We start from the raw sequence: 26,543 nt of genomic DNA on the forward strand, positions 1-26,543 counted from the left end.
AAGTTTTGAGAGAAAATTAAAAGAGGCAAAGGATGAATGAAACAACGCGGAATGGTCTCTTAAAGTTTACCCGAAAAAACCATGCAATCGTGGCATTTTGGAGAACCTCGCGGGAGCTTTGAAATTCTCGGAGATGCCACGTTGTCCCACCGCATGATTTTCATGGTAAATTTTTCATTTTATTTTTCCGTTAAATTTTCGCAAGACGCAGTATCTCACGTGTCAATTGTACCAATGCTCCCTCGCGGTATCGCGTGGACCGTTGATTTCTCTTCGGCGGCGGATCGCGACGTGTTTCCGAAACGGGCCAGTCGCGGGAGTCGGACGAGTCGAACGGAAACGATTACACGAACGGATTGAGCTCGTCGAGCTGAAGCGATGAGGGCAGATCGTGATTCCGGGCGACGAGAGCCGGTCGCGACCGGACCTCTCTCGTAATGACGATCGGCGATTCGGTATGCATGGCCACGCGTATCCCGTCCCCTCCCCCTCCCCTCCCCTCCTGCTCGGCGTTAATGCGAAGTTTTACGTGCTGGAAATTACGACAAAAGTTTTAATCACGTACCGCCATTAGTCATGCACTCCATTCGACGCTCGCGCGCGCGCGTGCGTCCGCGCATGCGACGACTCCGCCGCGGCGAGGATTTCGCGAGGCGTCTGGAGACGGCTCGGGGCACGTGTGACGTAGCTCGCGTACGTGTGAGCTATTCTCGAGGGCCCGTAACCGCGCCGAAATCGGCAGGAATTTCGTGGGATACCGTTCGCGATAAGGGCTCGAGCGTCTCGGGGTGTCGATATACCCCCGGAAGCCCGCGAATCGGATCGAGCTATCGGGCTCGTTGGATTGGATTGCGAGACGTCGCGGAGAAAAATCCCCGCGATATCAGAACCTCGGCTTGGAATTTCATTTCGCGGGAGAGAGTCGGAAATGCATCGCGGCACATGTGCGAGACGTTTTACGTTTTGAGAATGCGACGGGGCCGTCGCCGCGCGCTCCCCGGCGCGGTGCTTTTAGATAAATAGAGTATGAAAGGAAATTAATAAATCCCCCCCGGGGGAAGCTGCGCGAGCGTCGGCTCGAGCGCGATTCAGGGGATGTTAATTTACGACGGGCGAGTTTGAGCGAGATAAGAGAAAAATCGCCAAGTACTCGTCCTCGGGGCGGTTAGAACAGCGCGGATGCCGAATAATAAAGCAATTTGCGGCGCGAGAGTTGCTTAATGCTTATCCCGCGACATTCGGAGAAAATTAAAACGGCGATTTACGCCGCGGACCGAGAGCACGTCTTACCACGGGCGGGGAAAAAATTGCCGTTCCGGCGGACCGCTAAGCCTCTAAGCTTCTTAGCATGTCGCTGACATGACTCATTTTAATGACAGCCCCCGCTCGTTCACGCATTACATATTTTTCCGCCTGTGACGTTGCCGCTTCAATAATTTCACGGTAATGGGACAGCCGTGATAGCGTCTCGCCGCTCGCGAGAGGCTGCGATAATAAGCTCCCGGGCGAGGTGTATTGGACCCCCGCGCGCTCTGGCAAATCTGAATGTATTACAAATTGCGTCCGCGACCTAACGAAGGCCCCGGCAAAAATATCCCGCTGAAATTTCACGATCGGCCCCCGCCGCGCTATCGCCGGCCATCAGTCGCGGGGGCGGCGGATCTTATCGGGGGCATCGTGTGTACGACGCCCGGCTCATTAAAGCGATCGCCCCCCCCTCCCCCCTCCCTTCCCCATCTCCCTCTCGCCCCCTTGCCAATCCGGCGTCGACCCCGTCGTTTACCCCGAAAATGGCGGCGCAGTTCCTGGAAGCGGTCAGGAATCGCCGAGTTAATATCGGCAGAAGCATTAGTGTGTTTGGCAGGGGGGGTGGAAAGAGACGGTGGCATGCCGCGGGTAATACAGGCGTCATGCAACGGCACACGCAACCACAAAAATCTCGTGCAACACACCCTCGCGCTTTACGCCCACTTCGGCGTGCCCCCCTTTCCTCCTTCGCTCCCCCCCCCCACCCCGCCCGCCCGTCTCCGACAACCGCAGCGCCGTGTGTCGGTGCACCCTCGCGCGCCCGCGCGCGTTCTCCATTTGTGTGGAACTCGCGTTACACAAGCTTGCGGATTGGTCGCCACACGATGCCGCATAACGGTTCACGTGAATAAGCGTCGCACGGACAAGAAAGCGACGGTCGCGACACCGTATTAGGGGGCTTTAGTCCGCGGCAGGGACCGGGGGGGGGTTGTTTCGTCGCAAATCATAGGTGCCGCGCGACGGCCGTGCGCACGATCTGGCCAACGATTTCTTTGTAAACCGCCGTTGTCGCCACGAAGACTCATTATATCCCTGTACCCCGCCCCGACCCCGGAACAGCCGGACCTTATTTTTAGAAAGCACGCCTCGGCGAACCGCGCACACGCGTTACGCTCGTAAGAGGAGTCGTTAAAACACGCCGGCTCGAGGAATAGTTCGGGGGTGAACCGCCGCGCACCCTCCCGTTTCACAAGCTCGCCCGACGCGCCGCTCGTTGTTTTTTCTTTTTTTTTTATTCTCCCTTTCTTAGACGAGGCGAACCCTGTTTTGCGGCGTATCGCTCGGCGCCGATCCCCCGGGTAAACATTTGCATCGCGACACCTTTTCCTACCTGAGCGGGCAAAGTGCGAGATTAATTTCCGCATTATCGCGTCTGATACATGCGATCGCCGGTAATTATCATCCCTCTTATATTGTTTACACGACATGCCGTATCGTTGAAACTCGGAATCAGACCGGCACGTTTAATATCGACGCTGCAACGGGGCTCTACGGTCTCGTGGATTAATAACATTCTATTATTGTATCTATTTTTTTAAATAATTGTCTATCATACCAATGTATTCTTTATATCGTACCGAGGCTTCTAATCCCGATTTGTTATTGTACATTTTAGAAAATTGCTCGAAAAGGACCGAAACCCATGGTCGGAACGTCGCTGTATTTTTGGAATTTATTAAACACGCGCCAGTTAAGGTTAACTAAAATTCATTTATTGTTAACAATGGATACGTTTAATCGACCCTTTCTGGCTATTATATAATATATTTAATAAAATTACAAGATGTAATGTGCGACGTTTCGACCCCCGGTTTTGGGTCCTTTTCAAGCACAATTCTAAAATTAAACATTTGGAGTTACAAAATTGTATTACGTGTCGCTCGGACATGATTTTAATTGGTCTTCCCCAGATATCCTACACAACGAAAGACATACGAGAAAACGAGAGATAGCTGAGATGTTACAGATTAAAATGGACCCTAATACAATAAATTTAAAGAAGGACACAGAGAACCTTAACCCGATATACGATTCTATCATTTGTTCTTTAACTTGACATAACTTATTTATTTTTATTTATTTATTTATCTCCCGTTTGCTCGTTGTTCGACCTAGACATTTTTAACTCCAGTGACAGTCACTCACCGACCATGATAGATATTGGACATAGTTTCTAACACCGTTTTATAACCATGACATGACACAATTAATACTAGGATACACCTACGTTATCCACATATCTTATTGTTCGTGAAATATGATATTTGTCTCCGCTTTATACATTAATTTTTATATTTTTATATTACTTTTTATAATTTGTAAGGTTTTATGTTATACATTAATTTACTATATTACGTCTTACACAATATTCCATACAATTATGTCTTAATTTTTGAATTTTATATTTACAATCGCAAAGACCACGTAATACAATTTTGTAACTCCAAATGTTTAATTTTAGAATTGTGCTTGAAAAGGACCCAAAACGGGGGGTCGAAACGTCGCACATTACATCTTGTAATTTTATTAAATATATTATATAATAGCCAGAAAGGGTCGATTAAACGTATCCATTGTTGTTTATTACTGGCAACCTAAACAAATCTTCAAGTTATTTATTGTTATTTATTCCTGGCAACCTAAAGAGATTTCGATATTTCTTTTTATTACGGCAGAATAACTTTGCGATGTATAAGGGGTTTGAGAAACATCGGTAGGTACATCTTGCGTCTTTAAATATAACATATTCAAATAACGTACATAATATTGCGATGATTTATTTGAATGAGATGTATTGGTAGATACATGACATGGGAAATTATCTCCTTTCTTTTGCACGTTCTATTTGTACAAAATGCGGAACACACTGTTCGCTCGCGCAAATTAATTTAATCTAGTCTGACGATTAATATTTTCATTTCTCGTGTAATTTAATCTGCCCGGTGTTTAAAAGGAAAATGCTGGCAGCTACGAATCGGCAAAAGATAACGTCCACATTTATTACTCGCAAGTGAGATATCGCGGCATACGTTTAAAGCTCGCCATTTAATAAGTAAATGCACGACGCAACGCGACGGCGATTTAGGAATTTCTCGTATTCTCGTAAAGCTAGGCGGATCGCGGATTCCTGGGAATCCAGGGTGAACCTCTAAAGATTAATCGATAATTTGGGACATGAGAATGGGTACTCCCCCCTCCCCCTCCCCCCTCTCCGTATATTCAACCCGCGAATGCGTTGTATAATATTTCCACATATGCATATCCATACGTCAATGATTACGTCCGAGGGGTAGACCGCTGAGGACATTGTGGTGCACAGATTTACGGCATTACTGGGCATTGCTAGGCATTACTAGGCATTTTTTCGACATTAGTTTGGGTAAAATAGGATAAAACAAGGTAAAATGCACGGAGAGAATTTTCCCTTAAAATTCATCCTGAAAATTATGCGATCGTGAGACAATACGGCGTTTTGAAGAACTTTGCGAGTTTCTTTACCGCACATTTTGCTAGTAAAATTTCAAGAAATTATAAAATCCTTGGAAATGCCACGATCATATAATTTTCCGGATAAATTTTGAAAGAAAATTCTCTCCGCGTAAGATGAAACGAGACAAATAAGATAATAAGATAAAGTAATGCCCACTGGGCCATTAGCAGGCATTGGCGTGATTTTGGTCAGCGGTTTACCCCTCGGTTACATCCTTCTGGGGAGATTTATTATTGTCGGCTAAAAAATATTTTTTGTTGCAAAATAAGAAAGGTACAACACACATGCGATATTAACAACATCGTTTATCTGATACCTTCTGGTATCTCGTTACGCTCGTTACAAGATAATGTTTTTCTTTCCATTTTATACGCTCTCTCTCTCTCTCTCTTTCATACGGCGATCTTACACTTTTTCGACCTACGCTTTAATGATTCGGATCCTGCCCGCTACAAGTAAATGCCATTAAATCTTCCAAACGCAAAACGGAAAGGGGACCGGCCCAAAGAAGACAAAAGGAACGAGGGAGATTTCATCGCCGGTCGAGCGTTTAAATTTGCATCTTCTTTTTCCACATTTCTAGTGGAATATTGGTTTGGAACGGGTAATTCGGTTAACCGCCTTTTGCAACTACAGCAAACCGCCGGTATCGTTTGTTGCGACCTCAAAACAATATTCAGATAAATGTACTTTTCGCATGGAATCAAGTGCGGCGTATTATACTGCCATATATATTTGCGCATACATATTTATCGATACACTCCGATTATTTGTCCGGCGGTGCTGTTTTCCGCGCGTAAACTTCTGAACCGCCCGACGTATCAACAATATTGACACGCGTGGTCTCCGCTGTATGCATCTTTTTTTTTACGATGGTTAACGCAGCACAGTTACATGTCACGTCGCATTTTAATAGATTAAATTCAGCGGGTGTTTTCTGATTGATGCTCGCGATACAAAACGCGCGTTTCATTAACACATTCAACAGTATCGTCATTTTCTATCCTCGTCATCGATAACCGCGTATTATAATACACGTGCTTGTAAAGTTTGGCATCTTATAGCAATCGTGCACTCAGAAAAAAGTTTGAATATGGACCTTGTAGACTTTCATTTAATTTTAAGGAAATGATTTCTGTATCTTAACCAAAATTTTATTTAAGAATAAGTGCAAGCTCGTCTTTTTTAAATAGAAAGAGTAAAGGAAAATTAGGGCCAATGTATTTACGAGCAATGAATAAATTAACAAAGTAGATGTTTAATTAATAAAAATCAGTGAACAAAAGTCCGCGGAATACATTATATAAAAGGAAAAACAGTATAAAGTACGAGGTAACGCCTCTTTTTCTTAATCCTAGGTTTAATAATGTAAATAAATATTTGTTAAAAGCAGGGTTGTAAACCGGAGCAAAAATACGTTCTTTGGAGCGGTTTTGAACCGGTTCGAATTTAAAAACCGCTCCGAAAACCGGATGAATGAAGTAAATTATTTAGAACTTGGAATGCAAATCGAACCGAACTGGTGAAATTTGCACATTTACCACCTCTCCAGCAAAGATTCAAACGTGGCAAATCTTTTTAAATAAATTAAATCCTTTTTAGATCAAGAAACCGCTCCAAAACCGGTTTTTCATGCTCCGGTTCGAAACCGGAGCGTTTGAAATCATAATCAAAAATGGTTCGCTCCGGATCGGAACGATTTTATAATTGAAATTTTGATCCGTTCTCTCGGAGCGGATACACTTCAATGGTTCGGTTCGGTTTACAACCCTGGTTAAAAGTAAAGGCAAAAGGTAGAGGTAAAATTTTATTTGATGGGGACTGGAATTTCTAAGAGAATTGACATCTATTTCCTCAAATCTACCAATGTACAAGTAAATAAAAATTCAGTAGATTCAAAGACGTATGATTTCAACGTATCTCATTTGTTTAACCCATTCTCTAAAAGTCAATCAGTGAATTCTCACTGAAAACAGTGAATAGTCACTGATTTACAGTTATAAGTATACCGCTGCGATTTTTACTAGTCTACTTATAACTGAAAATTGGCGACTATTCACTGTTTTCAGTGAAAATCCACCGATTAACTTTTAGGGAGCAAATCTTTTTTTTTTTGGATGTGGGAGACACTAATACATACTCTTTGCAATTGTGGCAAATTTCAAGTCAATCGAAGCAGGTTATTAACAATTAGGGTGGCTGGATCAGCACGATAACGTTTGGAAATTTTATTTTCATCCGTTGAAGCTGCGCCATTGCGGGCAGAAGTGGTTACGAGCACGTGATCCGTTCCCATGGATGTGAACTCCCGTCTCGAGACATCCGTTCGCGTCTTAAGGCACATCAGAGCGGCGCGAAAAATAGTCGTGGAAATTCCGTGGCCCGCGCCCGAGGAACGAGAGATTGGTATATCGAACGAGGATCCGGGAGAACGCGCTGCAGTCACCTGCAGTTCGCGCGCACCCGCACCGTCCCATCGACCGCCCCGGTAAATCGGATCGAGGGAATCCGATCCTCTCTCGGGCCGCCCTTGATCCGGTCCTTGTCCGCGCGATAATTGGCGAAACGGCGGTTCCTATAATGGCAACCGGCCCGGCGCGAAGTCAAAGGTCGCGCGCGCGGAACGCCGCGTGCACCGCGCACGTGTACGCGCGCGTGCGTATACGCGAAGTTGATTAAATCACTCGCCGAGATTCGGACGGGAGAGCGCGCGCGATAATTATCGCTCGTTAGCTTGTTATGTTATCTGAATTTGTAATCAATACCCAAGAGGAAGTCGGGAGCCTAGCGGTCCCCGTAGTACGTAGCCCACGCTTTGACGACAGTCGTTAATTAGACGCAAATTTAATTGTTAATTTATTTTCGCGACGCTATTCGCGTCTACTCGATGTTCCGTCGGTTGATCCTATCGATTCCTTTCCTAATATAGCAAGCGGTAAATTACGTATCGAAGCTTCAGATATTTCGATATTTCTGGGGTTTAAAGATATATGAAATGACAGAGAGCTGTGATAAAATTACGTGTAATTGTTTTCTGTGTGGTATTTTTTTTGATACATTCTGGTTTGGGGACCTAAAAGATCCCACGTGAGTAATTACGGGGGGGAAATGGAACGCAAATAATGAAACACTTTTGAGATTTCTAATTTATTTGTAATTAATTTTGCGTAATGAAAAATAGGAGTAGGTTAAATGTACGTGCTAATTAGTCCAGCAAACGAAAATAGCGACGTGTTACCGAATTAGATTGTTTCCAGGATAAAATGGTTAATTAAATATCCTCGATCAACGTTGACCAATTAATGTAAATATAATGAAGTCGATAAATTATGGACAATGCATTACAGCCATAATTTGTGGTCGTTGGTCAACGAAGATTTAGCGATATTTCTACAATTCGAGAGTGGATCTTCCTCCCGCGCGTTTTGACCATTTCGCCGGGAATAAAATTGCCGTAAAAATTGAAAGAGGAAATTGTTGGTTGACGTATATTATTCTAAGTAGAGCACACCGACGGCGCCGTTTAATTAAACGCAAATTAAACTGCTAATTTATCTATCTGACTCGGTCGACCGGCGGCGATGAGCAATGGCTGTAGAACTCGATGATCACGGAATCTGCCGCAGCTGCGAGAAAGAACTTTCAAAGTGCGCGACGACTTGGCAACTCTTGGAAACTCGAGCGCCGAGATTATGATACCGGGGGTGAATTTGAGAAATCAAGGGGAAACAAGTGGGACAGCGCCGTGTCCGATTGCAGAATAAAGAAAAGGGGGAAGACTCGCGAGCGTCTCCGGGCGAGTTTAATTGTAATCTCGTAGCCGCCGTAATTAGCGCCGAGATTAGTTCGATTTTGGCGGAAGTGCGGGGTGCGGCGATCGCGCGTTCGTTGTTACTAGGCGCGCATGCAAAGGCAATTTGGAGCGTCTCTACATAAATGCACGTCTTTTCACTCAATTTATAATTCACGGGAATTCGTGCGTCTCGTAAATTCAGTGACTAAAGTGGCAATGAAATATGAACGACTCTACGGTGAGATCTGGAAATGTCTCGCGAGCTGCTTGTAAGCGCATTGAAATTTCTCGACTGTATGTATATGGATGCTGAAAAATTACGCGTTTCCGTCGAATATGTATCCGAAATTGCCGGCATTCAGTGTCCCCTTTGTAAATACCGGACATATTCCCGGCGTCAATGGCATTATGGGCTGCGTGAAAAATTAATAAACATTCGTTTATCGATGTTTACAAATTTCTTCGGTCGTGTATCGTGCTGTCGGAATTTATTCGATTCCCGATTCATTCAATCCGCACTAAACGAAATGTGGTCGAATTTCATCGCCAGTTTCAATCTGTAAGTGAGAAGATTCGGGGCTAATGCACTCGTCACAGTTTTTCCAATTTTTGGAGGGAGAAAAATTTATTACGTACAGTCGCGCAACGGCGCCGGCTGTAAACGGGTTTTCGAATATTCAATGCCACCGGAACGCGAGACCTCCTTAATTATTGGCGACACACGCAACTCGTATTATTAAAAATTACCGCGCATGTTAGCCGGCGAATAAATTTCAACGGAATTGAATAACGCCGGGCTTTTTCAAGAGCGGGATAATTAGACAGCTTGAAAAATGCGCCACTTCGCTCTGGGAGCACGAGCTCCGCTACGCCGATCACGATGGTACTCCATGTAGATGTTAAAGAACGCTCCAGCAGTGTTGATCCGAAAATTGTTTCCCGTGTAAAAAGTGGGAGACATTTTCATAAAATTTTCCGCGCGCGAAATTCCCGTAATAAACCGTAACTCATAACTCCGGGCAGCGTCATTTCGATTAAAGGAATGCGGAATTATGAGGGGGGGAAAAAAAATAAAAGGACAAATGAATAACCCGCGCGGTTATCACGCATGGATCAAAACAGATGCGGACACGTTACGAATGTTTTATGGCGGGGTATGTGGAGTGATTTACTAGACGCATTTATGGACGCGGAGCAACAATATTGGCTCTTCAGGTGTTTTCGCTAGTAAAACAGGTCAGAGGGCAACGTCAACGCTACGCAAAGCGCGCTTTGAAACGTTACTCGAAAATATGTCGCAATAGCGCACTCCATTTAACAAATAGAGTCGCTGTTCAAAATGCGTGAATCGAAATTCCTGTCGTTTAATTTCATTAAGGCTTCATTAAAATTTACGTAATCTCTTTATCATTAACGCACCGCCGTGATGTTTTATTTTACCTTTTTTGTACGGCGAGAGATTTTTATTTCACTCGAATGTCTTGTTTTCGTTTTATTTCACGCGCATACCGGCGCATTGTTGTGCAAAATAAAAGCGAAACAATCACGCTCCGCGCTAAATGTAAGACGAAGGCGCGTATCTTCCGCGCGTTTTGCATATTCGTCTGGCTTCCTCCTGAGGAAGAGCGAGAGAGCAACGACGGGGGAGCAGCCCTTTCTCCGAGGCGGCCCCGCGAAAATCATGTTCAAAGACGTAAACGCGTGCGCACACTTGGCGTGTTTCGCGAGCTACACGAAACGTATGTAGACCACCCGGAAAGATCTATTTGACGCGGCGCGGCGTGTGTGTAGCCGAGTGTAATGTGTTATTTTGAACGATAAGGGTTTCGCACGAACGCGGAAATTCAGGCGTCTTCGCGTTCTCCCTTTTTCGTTAATTCGGGAAAGGGCCCCGGGCTCCCTGTCATAAATTCGGCGCGTCGCGACGCCCGGATCCGGTCGCGCGGAACTCCGGCGCGGCCGGTGCCAGTGGATCCTGGGTCGATCGTGTGTCGAAGGCTTTTCGCGGACACCCGATCGGAGATTTTCGTTTAAATCTGTCTGCCTGATAACGATCGCACTGACGGGGGAGGTGCGCCAATGGTTGGCACATCGACGCCGCGCTAGACGAGGGTGGCGGCGGCAGCGGCGGTGGTGGTGGCGGCACGGTGGTCGGGCGGTGGGTTTAAAGCAGATTGGCTTGCATGGCAGAAACTCCCGAAGTCGGAAGCTCGTTATGTGCAGCACGCAAACACACGACTCGAAATTATCTTCGTAATTAACTGCACTTCTTAACATAACGCATGGCGTGCCAGGCCGGCCAGACGGCGGGAATACGTATTTGGCGGAATCTACAAAGACGATACGTAATCCGAAACTGGCACCAGCTGCTAGGCGTCTTCCAGGCGCGCGCTCCGCCTGAATTACGGCGAATTTGCTCGACGACCGTTCCCGGCTGCATCAACATCCCGGTATTCGCATATCCACGATTAAAATGCGACGGTAATTTATGACGTGGATGGTGTTTCGGTATTTTTAGCCTGATCGCCGCGTTTCAACTATTGATTTGCCGCTTGCAGTTTTGTCGCAAAACTCGATTATAAAATGCAAGTCCGACTTCCCGGTTTCTACTTGCGTGATGAAACCCTTGAACACTCCTAATCGGGATCGAATGCATATGTGTTTTACCTTGCACGGCCAGCCGTGCATGGTTCGTCATCCAGAAGAAGCTATTCGCTTAAGGGGATCCTAAAGCCGCTGGCAAACTCGATCAGTGTCGATAAGATGAGAGACAGAATTAAAAACGTCAATTATCGACATTTTTAATTCCAACTTCTACTCGGTCCGAGAAATTTATAGCCAATAAATTTGCAACTTTTACGAAAAAGCAGCAATTTTATTAGCCACACATTGCTCAGACCGTGATTTTGGATCGAATTCTAGCATTGTCCACACCATGGCTTTACTGACACTCTAACAGATGGCAGCGACCTCTCTCGAAGAAGCCTGCAACTATTTCTACACGCCACACTGCTCTTTTTCTCTTCTTCTACACTTGGATTTCTGCACTTGCGCTTATTAGAAGTAATCTTTTTTTCTAGGCTATTAATCTTACAATTAGTTCTAATTGCACGATATTGTTCTTATATGTTGTTCCTAGAGTATGCTGGTCTCATTTTGTATATATTTATTGTAGAATTCGTGTATCAAGCAAATATTGTCGTCAAGTGTACCAATAATTAGTAAAATATTTAATTTTCTTTTGGTTCTGATATAAAGTCGACCAGCGTAGTCTAGATTTTGCAGCGTACTTTAATTCCGTAAAAGAGCTTTGCATTTCTATAAAGCCAATTAAATGATTACTTCTAACAAAGAGTGTCGATAAAACAGACGGCTTTAGGATCCCCTTAAGGGGATGCTGAAGTTATTCTGCACCTTTTGCATTTCTTGCACTGTCAATTTATGAAAACAAATTATGTGTACAGGCTTTTGTGTACAGACCGACAGTGTTCCACTATTCGGACTAAATCAGAGAACAGCATGGCATCATTGAAATTTAAGTTTAGAAGCCTAACAAAAAATCTTTTCCCTCGAAGTTACAGGTTAGAATTTATTCGACTAATCAGAGACTAAATCAGAGAACAGCACGGTATCATTGAAATTAAATTTAGAAGCTTGACAAGAATCTATTCACTCGTATAAATTCTAACCTATAACTTCGAGTGACTAGATTTTTTTTAGGCTTCTGAACTTAGTTCCGAGGATACCATGCTGTCTTCTGATTTAGTCCGATTAGTGGAAAACTGTCGATCCGTACACAGAAGCCACACAATTTGCATATTACACAAATGTTTTCACGAATTGACAGTTCTAGGAGCAAAAGGTGCGGAAGGTGTAGAAGGACTCCAGCGTCCTCTGCGTTGTCGTCGTTTCCTCAACTCGAGTCCAATTCAGTCTCTTCGATCTATTAAAATTCCGCGCTCTCTTATATGATCCCCCTCGATCTCCTCTACCCCCTTGTATCCGTTAATTACTCTCCGCACTTCTCGCCGGCCATTTTCACTCGCTACTTGTTCTAATTTACTTTGAGCACAGCGGATTGGTAGTCATTACACGTTCGAGACATTGGGCTCTCGAGTAGAAAGAGCCTAGTGACCGTAAGACTTGTTTACTTTCCCCGTGCAGTGTGTGCGCTCGCCAAACGCGAACCGAGCTCCTCTTCTTCGATTACCCATTTTCTGTTTTCCGATCGGGACTTTCGCGGAGAGAACCGCAAGTGCGTGGGAGCACCGTAATCAATTAAAATGTGGGAGTTTTAGGTTTATAATCTACCGCGCGGCTAACACGGCGCATAAATGGCTTCATTATCGCGGATCGCTTACACACGTCGCCGGCTACTTTATCGCGGGCTTCAGCGGCGAAAGGTAAATTGTAAACCTCGCTTGTTGCGCGCCACGTTATCGGGACGGTTTATCATATCGAATCCCGGGAGCAATCGATTTCTGACCCCTCACCTTACGGCGCGCACGAGAAAAAGAACGCGGGACACGAAAGGGCGCGACAGACATTTCGCGGCGCACACTTTAAAAGATCGCCTATTGCAATTCCCCGAGATCGTGGCACGGATCGTTTCCGCGAACTCCAGCTAATTTTAGAACGCGCTATAGAACGCGAAACGCGACTTGGCTAACCCCTTTAGTAGCGCGGAATTTATACGGAAGCGAGATTAACGGTTCGGTTTATTATCCGTGCGTCTCTGCGAGTGATTCGGCGCTACTTAAAATATTTTGACAATTTCTAAACGCAGCGGCGAATTATGCAATTTGTCTTGCTCTCGCTGCTTTCGCTCCGGCGGGGTTTTATTATTTTATTCCTTTTTACGCGTTACACGGTAAACATTAACGGTGCGCGCGGAGCGCGGCATAAAGCTCCTGAATCATTCCTCCGCGAAATATTTCGATGCATTTTCGCCGAGGGAGGATTTTCTGAAGTGTATCGCGCATTTCTGCGCAATTTTGTTATACGATTCACGATAACTGCCGGAATGCCGGAATAGTTGAAATAGTGCGAAGAGCGCGCCGTGCTGTTAGCTTTGTGAGCGCGGATAAAAGAAGACGACCCTATAAATTACGCCGTTGTAAATCCAACGCGCCTCGAGGACGTGCAGACGGAAATGGATTAAGCTCCGCGGAAAGTTGTATCAAGATGCGAGCGAGTTCTTGATCTCGCCGGTAACTTTTCAACCGGCCTTCCCCGGCTGACGGCATCTGTGTTGTTCGCACGTATAGCGCGTCAATGTCTGGCATCTTATTTCCATTTTTATCCGCGCTCTTTGATCGGCTATTTTTATCGCGCGCTAAATTCGCGATGGTCTTCGCAATAGAACAGCCCAGGTTCACAAGTCGATGATCGAATCGATATCGATCGTGATTTTTCGCACCGTCTGACTCGATGACGACTAGATTCTTTATTGATCTTGTAAGAAGATCGGCGTAATACTTTGTCGATATCTTATTGGCGTATAGCCGTCATCTATTAGGTGTGTAACATATCAATTAGATGTACAGAAGATACTACGAGTGCGTTCCGGCAAGACAGTGGCTACCGTAGCGCTACAGCTTTCGTGCTACAATTGTAGCGGCGCCATACTTACATTATGTGTGCATAACCTCAAAATTGTATTTTAATTGCGAGAGTCGCGTTTACCAAAATTAATTGAAACGAATAGAATGGAAAATCCTGAAGATTGGCTCATGAACGACATGTTGTTCCTAGCAATCTTTGAGCAATTATGGAAAATGGCGACCGCTACGGTTGTAGCGGAAAGTTTTGCCGAAACGCACTCGTGTAGCGTTACCGTAGCGGTATGGTAGCAGCGTCTTGCCGGAACGCACTCTATGTCAGTGTCGACCAATTATTAATGACTTAGTTGATGATATCTAGTAGATATATTCAAGTCGAGTCGATAGATGGAGATATTGATTCGACTTCAATATGATATCAATCGAAATGTGACTAGATCGCGGACATCTACAGAATATTTTCCAGATTTTCGTGATAAAATCTTCTAAATATCAACCTGATTATTGATTTGCACATGAGATCTCAATATAATTTCAATATGATATTCACCGGATTCTTCATCGACTTGTAAACCCGGGAAACTAAATAGGGTAAAGGCACCTAAGATCGCCACTCGTGATATCTCGTGAACAAAGTGCTGATATCTATCGGCAACACATAGAATTAGTAGCTAAACATGTGTGAGAGGACGTGTTGTAGTTACAACGTTATAGAAATAACGTCTGACGCAGGGGATGCGTTAAAAGACATTTTGAACGTTGAAAAATTTACCAGACAGTGCAAGTTCGACATCCCATAGTGAGAATGTAAGTTCAAACATTCTTTTAATGTATAAATATTTACTAGGGATACATAATTAGCGATATACCTCAATATTTATAACTGATTTCAACATGTATGGTTTTAATAACATCAGTGATTTTTGTTGACCGTATCTGGCAATTAAAATTCTTATTGCGAAAAATATTACCCCAGCCAGGATTCGAACCTGGGACCTCCCTACAATCCGTGACGGGCGTCTTAGCCAGCTCGACCACTGGGGCTGTGATAATACGTTATTCGCAATAACATGTATATAACTTAAGATGTTGTTTACGCATCTATTTCGACTTTTCAGAAACTGTGCGTCGATACGGATTGTCGACCGCACAATAAACTGTCAATACGCGATTTTTTGATGGTTGGTGTATGGTTTGATGTATGGTTTTGTTACGATGTTTTTAGTGTCTAGCTTAGGACGCACTCAATACCGCCCACCATATTATTACGGAGGTGTCCGTAATAATATGCGCCTAGGCGACATTATGTGCATGCATTTTTAAGAACAGAAAAGAGTTCAAGCGTTTGTATGATGTAAAATAATAGATATCTGTAGCTTCACTAACTCATACGTATTGATAAACAATGGTTTTATAAAAAGTAGGCGACATTAGGTGCCATTTTTTTTCAAACCCCCGATCTTGCCGTTTCTGTTTCTTTTCAATGTGGATTAAAACTTGCTAGATTTTAACCATCTAACCTATTGTACATGAAACGCAAGTGTTTCCTCTTGCGTTTGAAATTAAATACATACAAAAATGTCAATTACTCTTTAAGCGTGAACGATTTGAACTTTGGTAGGCGATATTAGATGTCTTTACCCTATCGCTCGGCAAGTTAAGGGTATTGCGGCCAATTTATGAGCAGAAACAAGATCTTACCATGTGACAAGAAGCGTTTGTTTAATAAAATGCGATGAAACAAATACACCAAGTGGACGCTTGGACTTAACTTGGCCGTCTCGCAGGTGCAATAAAAATAATCGAAAGTGTGAAAATAACCCGTTGACGCGTTAATTAAAAGAAATCTACAAGAAATCCCGAAAATCTTAATATTATTAAGATACTTCTGCAACCTTTTATATTTTTATTTTTAGCTAATACGATATTGGAAACATTTATAGAATTTATAGATGGAAACATCGGTCTTTTCTTTTTTTTAAGTAAACTGCTCCTCTTTTCGACGACAATCGCGTCGGTCACGCGGTGATTATCAGTCGCTCCTGTTTCCGCGCGAGATCCACGCGAGCGAGCCGAAGTCGCGATACAACGCCGAGCGGCATCACGCCTCCCTGCGAACGAAATTTACGGAATTTAATATCACGCGATAACTGTAGCGTAATAACGTCTTAACTGTAACGTCTTAACTGCAGCCCGCGCGACGGAGGGAAATTCATCCGGCGCTTCTCTCGCTCGCGGAAGAGGGAAACAAAGGGTTTTTGGCACACGCCTGGTGCCGAAGGGCGCCGAGGCTTTTCTGCCTCTTGGCACCCGAACGCGCGGATGCATTTCTATTAACGCGCGCGACAGCTGCGCTCGCTTTCGCCCCCTCGTCTGACTCCCGACGAGAGGCGCCGCGAGCGTGCCGCGCGCATCGAACGCGAACAACATCCCCCGCGGAATGCTCGACACGAAATACCTACGCGCCCGCCCCCCGCGTTTCCGGGCTCGCCGTTAATCCGGAGTCGCGTCGCGCGGCTTATCGGTACCGTCGAAAAGTACTCGTGTCAATTAGTCGCGCGATTACGTGCCGCCACGCACGCGGCGGGGCAGAGGGGGGGGGGGAGACGGGGAGGCGTAGGGGCGCGTAATTGACTGGCGCGGGCGGAGGGTGCGAGGACGATTTCGCGGAAACGGCGGAGGGTAAGGTCGGCTGAACGGGGGGCGGACGCGAGGTAGGGCGCCGCGAGAGGGGTAAGTGTATCGCGGATTTACAGACAGGGCGGCAGACTGCCGGGCGGCCAGGGCTGCTAAATTATTTACCGTCTTGTCTGTCCGTACGTTAGATACTTACCGACACGTGTTGCATGTCTATAGATGTTTGTCTTTGCGATTCCCTTGTATCGGAAGCACCTACGGCGCGGTCACGTACCGCCGCAACCGAAGTTTATCATTACGAGGCTACGACAAATAAATAACGAGGCGTCGTCGTCGACGTAGGGTCGAACTCGGCTTTCTCGGAAGCGGGCGAGTATCGTACGGCGGCGTATATATGATACGTGGCGCGGCCACGCGAATAATAAGGGACCGACGGTGGTCTATAATAGATGCGCGGGCTTCTCTTTTCCCGGAGGAGGGGGGGGGGTCGTGTCTGAATTTAGATCCGTCTCCGAAAGGGATAATTTGTAAGCGCGAGGCGTCACCTCGGAGAGAGACACAGCCGGCGACTCGTGGCGTTGACGATGATAATTCGAATACTTTAACGATTTTATACGTTTAGTAGCGACGGTAATTACGACGGAAACGTAAACGCGACGATGTTACCTAGTTCGCAACAACGTAATTCTCATTACTTATTAAACGTAATTTTAATGCGTTGCCGTAATAAGAATTCGCCTCCTCCCCTCCCCCTCTCCCGCGGACCGAAACTTGCGCATGCTTTTTAATTACGGAATTATTTCACGAAAGTTGTTACATGCCATTGTGGCAGATAAACCGTGGGGCGGCGTATAATGAAGATATATCGGGGCAGCTTTTACTTGTTAAAATATGTGTAACAAAATTATGGGAACGTCGGGATATTTGGTAAATAGTCGTATACAAACATTTGCATGCAAACATTGCTATGCAACGTACATGTAACATTTACAGTCCCTCTTCTATTTACAGATGTAAATATTTACATACCTTTGAGTACACCTGACAGAATAAAAGTACAATATTTCCCATCTAACAAACAAGTACAAAAGTCTGCTACGTAAATATGCTTTAATATTGCATTTAGCCCCGCGTGTGAGTGCCGCGCGAGGACAATTACATAATGTTAATGTAATCCGCTTAATCGGTGTGCGTATCGCCTGTGTTATAACTTCAAACGCGTTTTCTCTCTCTCTATTATCTAGAGCGAGTGTAACTCCATTAATTTTCGAATTGAATTTTATGCCGCTCGCGTTTCGCCGCTTCTCGGGGTACAGTCATATGCAAAACACCCGGCTGCTAATTGATTGATCTGTAGAATTAATTATAATCGAGGCCGCGCGTTGATCGCCATATCGCTTATCGTCGGCCGGCCAGCCTCTACACAAATGTATGGTGGCTTCCGCTTTAATCCTCCGGTGCGGCCTCCACGTCCTAATGGTCGACTCATTCTTAGGGCGTCATTATCGAGTGTTAGGCTCGCCTCCTCGTCGAGGAAATCTCGTGTTGCGTCTCAATCAATCCCATTATTGTTCGCCTTGTCAATTTGTCCGCCATTTCTCCGCGACGTCCTCGCCGGGCGCTCGAGCTTTTTCCACCTCGTCTGTTACCTAACTCAACATCTAGATCGTTTACGTCCGTGTTCCCGTTGCATTCGACGAAATTATCTAACCCGGTCTGTCGACGCGTCACGAAGAAGCTCAAAGGGATGGGAACTCATATATCTTGAAATTGCAATAATTATTTCATATTCCGGCTTCCGATGATTGCTTCTGTACGTGTGATAATTGTAAATATTACGAATTAATAATTATCGATGTGAATTTATTGCATTTCGCGAAACAAACGAATATAATTTCGGGATTTACTTATCATGGGCCGCGCGCGTGCATGGGAAATGGTTATTCAAAGGGATGTTCTAATTTCCTGCATCATTTTGTCGTCCGATCGATGAAATTAATCCGATGCCCCGTGTTTCATTCAAAACTTATTCGCGTTCTCTATAATACGCGCGCATCGAACGCGTTGTTTCAAAATTCATGGATTATAATTTCACCGGCTTTAAGAACTGCATTTAATTCCGTTAAATATTCACGCGCGCGCTCGTCGAACGCGATTTTGAAGCTTTGGCATTATCAACCGCGCGAAAGTTTAGCCCCGTCGGCGTCGAAAATAAAAAAATACGTATCGGCCGAAGGACGTGCAATATTATGCAGTTTCTACATACTTAATCATTTCATTATTTGCCGCTGATTTACAATTTTATTCCCATAAATAAAAGTTTTATTTACGCGCTGCGCTCTTGTACAAATGATATGCTTTTTCAGGGTTTAATCAGCAAATTCCATCCCGGTGTATTTATCTTTCAAAAGAATTTAATGTAAAATACATTTTTCATACATTCGCGGTTGTATGAGACAAAGAGAGCGAGAGAGAGAGAGGGGTGGGGGGAGGATAATTGGATGATATATGGATGATGTATATTGTTTATATACTAAAGTGTTTAAATAAATTTGTATAACATACCACTTTTCTTTCACAAAGCAGAACGATATTTAACTTTGAAACTAACCCGCGCGAATTCGGGAAAACTTGATGGTTCTGAGAGAATCTTTAATCATCATATTTCACCGTATACTATTATCCCCGCTATTATAGCGTCTCTCTAACGTGCATTTTTACTTTTTCCTTTTCAGGTGAGTAGACGGGATTATAGCAGAGCCGGTGTTATACGAGAGACTCGTAAGTTGTAAGTAATAATGGATCGCAATTTGGGATATGGAAATGTTGTTAAGATGAATGAGAAATAATAAAGCGTAATAGGAAAGTAGCGGCCCTAATAAGGTTAATGCTTTCCCTTAAGTGATGGAGGTTGACTCGTCCGCGTTGCCAGGAGGAGATGCTGTATTTTGAAGTTGGCACTTTAATACTTAAGCAATTTAGATCTACTATTAGAGATAATTATGTCGCATTTGCTTTACGACAAAATCGAGCACTATATACATTTTTAGCAGTAACTTCTTTTTTTTTAAATTGAAGAGAAAAGTATACACTTTTTGATACCGTAAGCAGAACTGGCGAAGAAAAATTATTACACTCCGTACAGTGCGTCAAAGTGTGCAATTTTTTAGAGAAAAAACATGATCTTGATTTTGAGAAAGTTCCGGGAAATGGGAAGAGTGAATGCAAATTCCAAGTGGCGATCATGGCGCAGAGAATTGTGCGCTGGTCTGGTAATCCGAAGGTGGGTTCAAAACCAAGCAAAACATTGTTGGTTTTTCGTTCGATCGCCACATAGCGAGGTGGATAATAGAGAGAGGTGTTATAAGAGGTTTGGGCACGTTCCTTCAAAAACGCCTTATAACCCTAAGGGGAATCAATAAAATGTATTTACATTAACATTTAGTAAATAAATAAACGAAAAAAAACCCGAAAATGCAAATTCCAATAAGAGCTTCTTAAAGCAGAGGCTTTGTCCTATAAAATGAAAAAAAAACTTTTCAATTTGACCAGTTTTCGCGAAGTTACGCTTATTTGAAATTCGCGAAATTTTGATGTAAATTTCTTGTTGCGTTAATTTTTTTGACCAGTGTAATATAAATAATAAAATAAATAATATAAATAATATAATATGAAAGCCCTATACTACTTTTCCCTCTGACAAACAGTTATCGAGATATCATAAGCTAAACATTGAAAAAGTTTTAAATTTTCTCTTGAATATCTCAAAAAGTATTAGGCAAATAAAAAAATGTTTCAGACAAAAGTTGTTTATATTACTTAGTAGAACAGGATAGTATAATAAACAATAGGGGACTCCATTAAACAAAATAATGACCTTGAAATCTCTGAAGCGCCTCCACTTTTCGAAAAAATATTACTAACATGTTATGGTTCTCTTGATACAGTGCAACTTTCGTAATTATAATTTTTTCATATCTCTAAAAATAGCGGATATATGCGAGGTGGACAAAGTTATTACCCCTGCGTGTATATGTATATAAAATATTGTTTTTTTAAAATCAGAAGGTCATAAAGGTGAACGTATAATGTTTTAGTAGATCTCCCTCTTTCAAAAATTTATTTTTCCGTAGTCTGTTCTTGCGCCCAGTTTTGCACACCGAAATGACAACGTAAAAACAAATGACAAAACGTAACAATTAATGAAGTAACCAATAAAAGAGCCGGAGGCTTCGTCACGCTTGGACACAATTATTTCTCGTTGAAGTGCGAGGCCCGAAAGTTTGGCGCGGAAGGATCGTAGATATCGAAAATGAACGAACGCCGACCGACATAAATTTTCGGTTACTACGACGTGTCCTCAAAAAAAATGCGCTGACTTTGCGTCTCGCCGTTCCACCCTTCGAGGAGCCAAAACAAGTGCATAGACTACGGAGAGTTCCGGCACCGAGTGAAAATGACTTCCGGAAGTGGTTATGCAATATTAATGACTTGTACCTACGTTGAGTATTCCCGTATAATTCGCTCCTCTCGTTACAATTGACTTATTTTTATACATAAGAACGTAACAGCTTGACTCTAATTGTGTTTCGCAGCGTCCACTTCGTCAATTTGTCGCGAACTAAAGCCGATTACGAATGAGGAGTTTCGTCGCGTATTTGCCATTCGAGAGAACATTGGCCATTAATTCATAAGAAAAATCCTCGAACAAGAGGGCTGCCTCCCCCCCCCGCCCGCTAACATTATGACCTCTCGTTGTCGAACTTTGCGAAAAATCTTAATGTCGCAGGTCTCGGGCACAATGTAACCTGAAACTCTTAACGAGGCGTAGAGCTAACGTAGAACGGGCGGGGGAATGCACGCCCGTTTTCAAAATAAACCATCGAGTTGCCGCGAAAGTTTCTCAAGTTCGGATTAAAATTTTATTTCCCCGACGAATTCGAGATGATTAGATACTTGAGAGCTACATACATAAATAATTTCTGATTGATGAAGCCCGGAGGATTGCCCGCGTGACCGTGATTAAATGTTTACCTTCCCGGGCTTTTAAACAGCCGCCCGAAGGGGCAACGAAGCGCGCAGTTAATTAAGGATACGCGGTGTCCGCGAAAGAAGGGATCAATTTTTTTTTCTCCAAGTTACTTTCCCGGCCTGCATTTAAGGGCATTAGCGGTGCCCGCCGACTTCCAAATTTCCTAATGCAGTTAATCCGTCCACGTTATAATACGACGGCTCGCCCTCGCCGCTTCCTCTAATTAGCGGTTCGTTTCCGGCGCACAGCATTGTTTGCGCCAACTACGTTCGAGGCGCGCGAGATTATGGTCGGTCAGGGGACGGGGGTTGGGCGGAAACAATGGGAGGGCTCAAGAAGCAGATAAATAATAAACCCCCGTGCGCCGTTCCTCTCTTTTTAGATTCAGTCGTCTTCCGCTGCACGGAACAATACGTCCAGGGGGGGAAGTTGGAGCGCGCGACAAGAGATTCGGAATAGCGATTTAAGCGCCGGGAGATAAGCGTGTCCTATTAATTGCGCCGAAAGGAATCTCGATTAAAGAGCCCATTCATCCCCCTGCCTGTTCTACGTCCGTTAACGCGACGTGCCCGCACGTGCGACCGTGAACGTGTACATTCCTCAGTTCTTTTGCCGGGCAGGTCGCGGCTATTCTACGGAGACGAGGCAATCGTTGGTGGAATTCCCGGAGAAGCGACGCGGGTGAAAAATTTATCGGCAATTTATTGTAACTTTTTAGCGAGAGATCGTAGATACACCTCGAAAACCGCGTTGCCTCAGCGGTGGACCAAGTGGTCACATTTATAATTTGATATTGGTTAGCTTTCACTGTTAGAAGCAGTGTGTGAATATCACACACTTTATCGCATGTGATGTGTGTTCGCCGTTTCAAGACGTCTGTAAGTGTGTGACTTTTTCATGCACGAGTGGATGTTTGATTTTATTGGCGTGTGTGACTTTTCACACAAATGGAGGTGTATAACTTATTTAGGTGTGTAATTTTCAAGGTGCCAATAAATGCGTAAAAAAGATTGCACTACATTGCAAATCCAAGTGTTTTACTATTATACACATATGTAATTTGGTGAAAGCACTTTTTACACGTTTCTTGCCGTTTAAAACAACTAATTACATTATATGATGCGATCCAAGTGGGAGGTTAGGTTAGGTTAGGTTAGGGAAACGGGAGGTTAGCGGAAAGAGCATGAATCAGAAATAAAGAGGAAGAACGAGGTTTCCGAGATGTTAGCAATAGGACACAGTCTAGACTTGAAGGCACTTTATTCACGATCGTCCGAAGCACAAAACGGATGGGATAACACACGGTAGGATATCTACAACGAGCACTGATTTCGCACGATGTTGTCTGGGGTAGTTGCAGTATGTGACTGATCAGTGTGTGACTAGTAAGTGCGTTACTATACTCAATGTGTGAATTTTCCAAAAGTGTGTTATATTCAAACGTATAGAAATATTACACATGTGTGAATATTACGATGTTTGACTATTTCAAACATTATTAGATGTTTAATAAAATCCACACATTGAAGTGTGTGATTTCCACACATTCTCTAATGCATTTCACACGTGCATATTAATAGGATAATGCATGACGTTTAAAAAATTATGCATTAAATATGTGTGACGCATTAATATTCACACATTTCAAGTGTGTGACGTGTTAATATTCACACATGTGTGATAGATCTACTTCTAACAGTGTTGCCGCGTGTATCTGCGTTTCCTTTCCTTTTCTTCGTTTTACATGCAATCTGTTAAATTACAAAGTGTCTTCTCCCGATTTTACAGACGTGTCTTGACTTTTTGTACGTTAATCCTTGAAAATGGTCACAATCCGGACGGTCGAAACGCGTCGGACGTAATCTGTTAAATAAATAACAGACTCTACTTGCCAAGTTGGGTCGTCTAATAATCTTCTAATAATCGTATCACCTCGGGACACGAGTTCCCAGTGGTGCGACCCTATGATTTCACATGAAGGGAAACACCAAAGAAAACGCACGCACTTTCGCATTTATGCGCGAAACACGAGGATGTTTAATTAAATATTTTGTCATTTCGCAAATTCCGCGAAAGCTCCGAGCGTCGGCAAACAACGGAAAAATTGTTAAGCGCGGCGTTACTCCGGGGATGCCTTCAATCGCGCTCGGCGTTGCGGTACAATCATGACGTGAAAAGCCTTCCAGCAACAGTTCATCACGGTATTGGAAAAAAGAGCGACGCTGAAATACGCGATGTCGGCGTATCGCGAATGTTTCATCGTGGCATTACACGCGGTGCTAATAAACTTTGTAAAAACGCGCCGTCCCCCGTCGCCCGGGCGTCTTCTCAAAATTCTCCCCGGGGTTAATTCGTTTTTATCGGCGCATTTTGAATTAACTTACGCGATAATTGTTCGTTTACCGCGCGGGGGTCGCATTCCCCCCCCTCTCTCTCTCTCTCTCTCTCTCTTTTTTTTAAACGCCGCGCAGGCACCCGCGGTAATAAATACATTCAAAACCGGCGATAACGCGGGTATATCGGCGTACAAATTGACACTTTCGCGTAACGACCGCGTGTTCGTTGCGTCGCGTCGCCGCCGATTTTCCGCGGGTTTTTCATAACGACCATTAAATTGCATTACCGGGCAAAATATCATTTCTCCGCGGCAGAAATTTCGAGATTAAAGCAGAGCGTACCGCGGCCAGAAATTAGATTCCCTCACGGCGATTGTTTCCCCGCGGGCCGTTACGTACAGCCGAGATATTATCTCCGCCCCCTAAACTCCCCATTCGCGCGGTGACTCTCGAGTACCGCAATAATACACTCCGCGCTGTGCGCTCGTTTCTGAAATTGCCGCCCGCGATGATCCAGGAATGACTTTTTAACATCATTTTACGGCACGTTTCATTAACGTGTGTGCGACGTACAAGACTTGTAAGACGCGCGCCGGCGGAGACTGACGGGGAACCCACCCGGCGCGAATCGCGGCGGCCCATAACGTGTCTTCGTAACGTCACCGTGGGGGGATAACGATATAATTCTCTCCAAGACAGTCCGTTCCCTTTATGACTCCTGCTAAATCTCGGCCCCGCCGTCGCGTTGCGTTTCGAGCGAGCCTTCGGGAAGGAGAGAGAGAGAGAATTACCGCCGGGGCAGTCCTCGTACATGCCTCCGCACGTATCGTTACACCGTGTAATAATAACAACGCGTAAAAGTAATATGGATCTCCCGAGAAAGCCGCGCGCGGCAATAAAACACCGCTGCATTAGGGCTGCGAGGTGTAAACTCCTCGTTCGAGCGGCCCGCGCGTGGAAAATGGCCCGCAGGACCCGGCCGGGGGATTTTCAAGGGGGCGGGCGACGGGGACGGGGGTTGGCCTCGAGCGGACGTTGAGGAAGGGGGCGCGGGGGTTAATGGGCGTACATAACGAGGGCCTACATTATGCAAATAGCCGTGGATGGCCACCAGCCGTCGACTTATATCTTATCACTTTGACTGCCCGGTCATTCATATGAATATCGCACCCCCGAGGGCGAGGGAAAGAGAGTGCGCAACGAGGCTCTTAGCATCGGGGGTCGTTTCAGGTGCGACGCGCGAGGGGAAACTGCGCCCGGGCCTATTTTTCTTGGGCGTAATCGGGAGCTGTTCCGCGCGCGCGCGCGCGGCGAGTCATCGCTCCGTAAATTTTTATTATTCGGCGAGACCTGCTGTATCACCGGGCGCCTCGCGGGGCGCAGCGGCGCCGGGGGACGCGTTCATGTTTAGTCAATATTCGGACAGGGAGCGAGCGAGCGAGCGCGCGGGTAAGTTACGGGCACAAACGTGACGAAATTCGAGTTTGCGTGCGCGATTTCGCGAGGGCAAGCTAGGGTCCGGGCTATCTTGCATATCTTTGATGCAGGGCGGTGAGCGCAGATTGTTTGACCGAGGACCGATATTTCTGCATGCGACGCCGACTTCGGCGGTGTATCGCGTCGACGCGGCGATATTCACCAGCGTTAAATTACACGTGTACACGCGACAAGGAACACAGTCCGTACAGACCGCTGGGATCGCTACACCCGACTCTCGCCGATCCCCCTTGAAGATTGCGAATTCACGACCGCGAATATCTTTCTTTTTTTTCGGCATACCCGCCCATTCCGCGCATTACGGTACAGCCGCGCGAGCCCCGATATTGTTATTATTAAACAATCAGATTACGCCTCTTCAACAATACGCGAACTGGGGCGCACATGTGCACGCGGTGTGTGCAAATAATTGCTCCTTCATGTGAAGTAGGCATACGAGTGGAAAGGTTTAAGTATGGTTATTAATGGAAAAGGAATGGAGTGCACACGTTGCGTGCGCTCGTTTCTACTTCCGAGGTGGAGCCCCGCGCGGACGTGATGACATATTCAAAGTGGAACCAACAAAGGGACGCTATTTCTTCTTTTGTCTCCGCGCAAAGCGCCGCGCGGGATCGACAATCGACGATGTTACTCGGCTCGCAGAAAATATTTCTGGACCCAGTGCTACTGAACACTGCGATCTCTCGTAAAAGTGGATCGATATAGTCGAGAAAGCAACATCTTGATCTTAAATGGAAAATTCTTAAATGTAATATAAAATGATATTAGCGCGTCGAGAGAAGTTTCTAAATGCGAGAATATATAAGCTTGTATATATAGATATTACATATATGCAACCCTTACCTCAATTTAGTCAGTCTTATTTAATACAAGCTTATAAATTTATTTA

General features: G+C 44.8%; 1 protein-coding gene and 1 non-coding gene across 2 annotated transcripts in view; one reads left to right on the forward strand and one right to left on the reverse strand.

The window, feature by feature from the left end:
• LOC105561641 (neurotrimin) overlaps positions 1 to 26,543 on the forward strand; it is a 235,193-nt gene that overhangs the window by 65,864 nt on the left and 142,786 nt on the right. The window lies entirely within an intron of this gene.
• Positions 15,121 to 15,196, reverse strand: Trnav-cac. The gene is given in 2 exon segments: positions 15,121 to 15,154; positions 15,161 to 15,196. It is a non-coding gene; the product is annotated as a tRNA-Val (tRNA).

Source organism: Vollenhovia emeryi, unplaced genomic scaffold (genome assembly GCF_000949405.1).
Source record: "Vollenhovia emeryi isolate VEMERY1.0 unplaced genomic scaffold, V.emery_V1.0 DF939204.1, whole genome shotgun sequence".
In the NCBI taxonomy this organism is placed as follows: Eukaryota; Metazoa; Arthropoda; class Insecta; order Hymenoptera; family Formicidae; genus Vollenhovia; species Vollenhovia emeryi.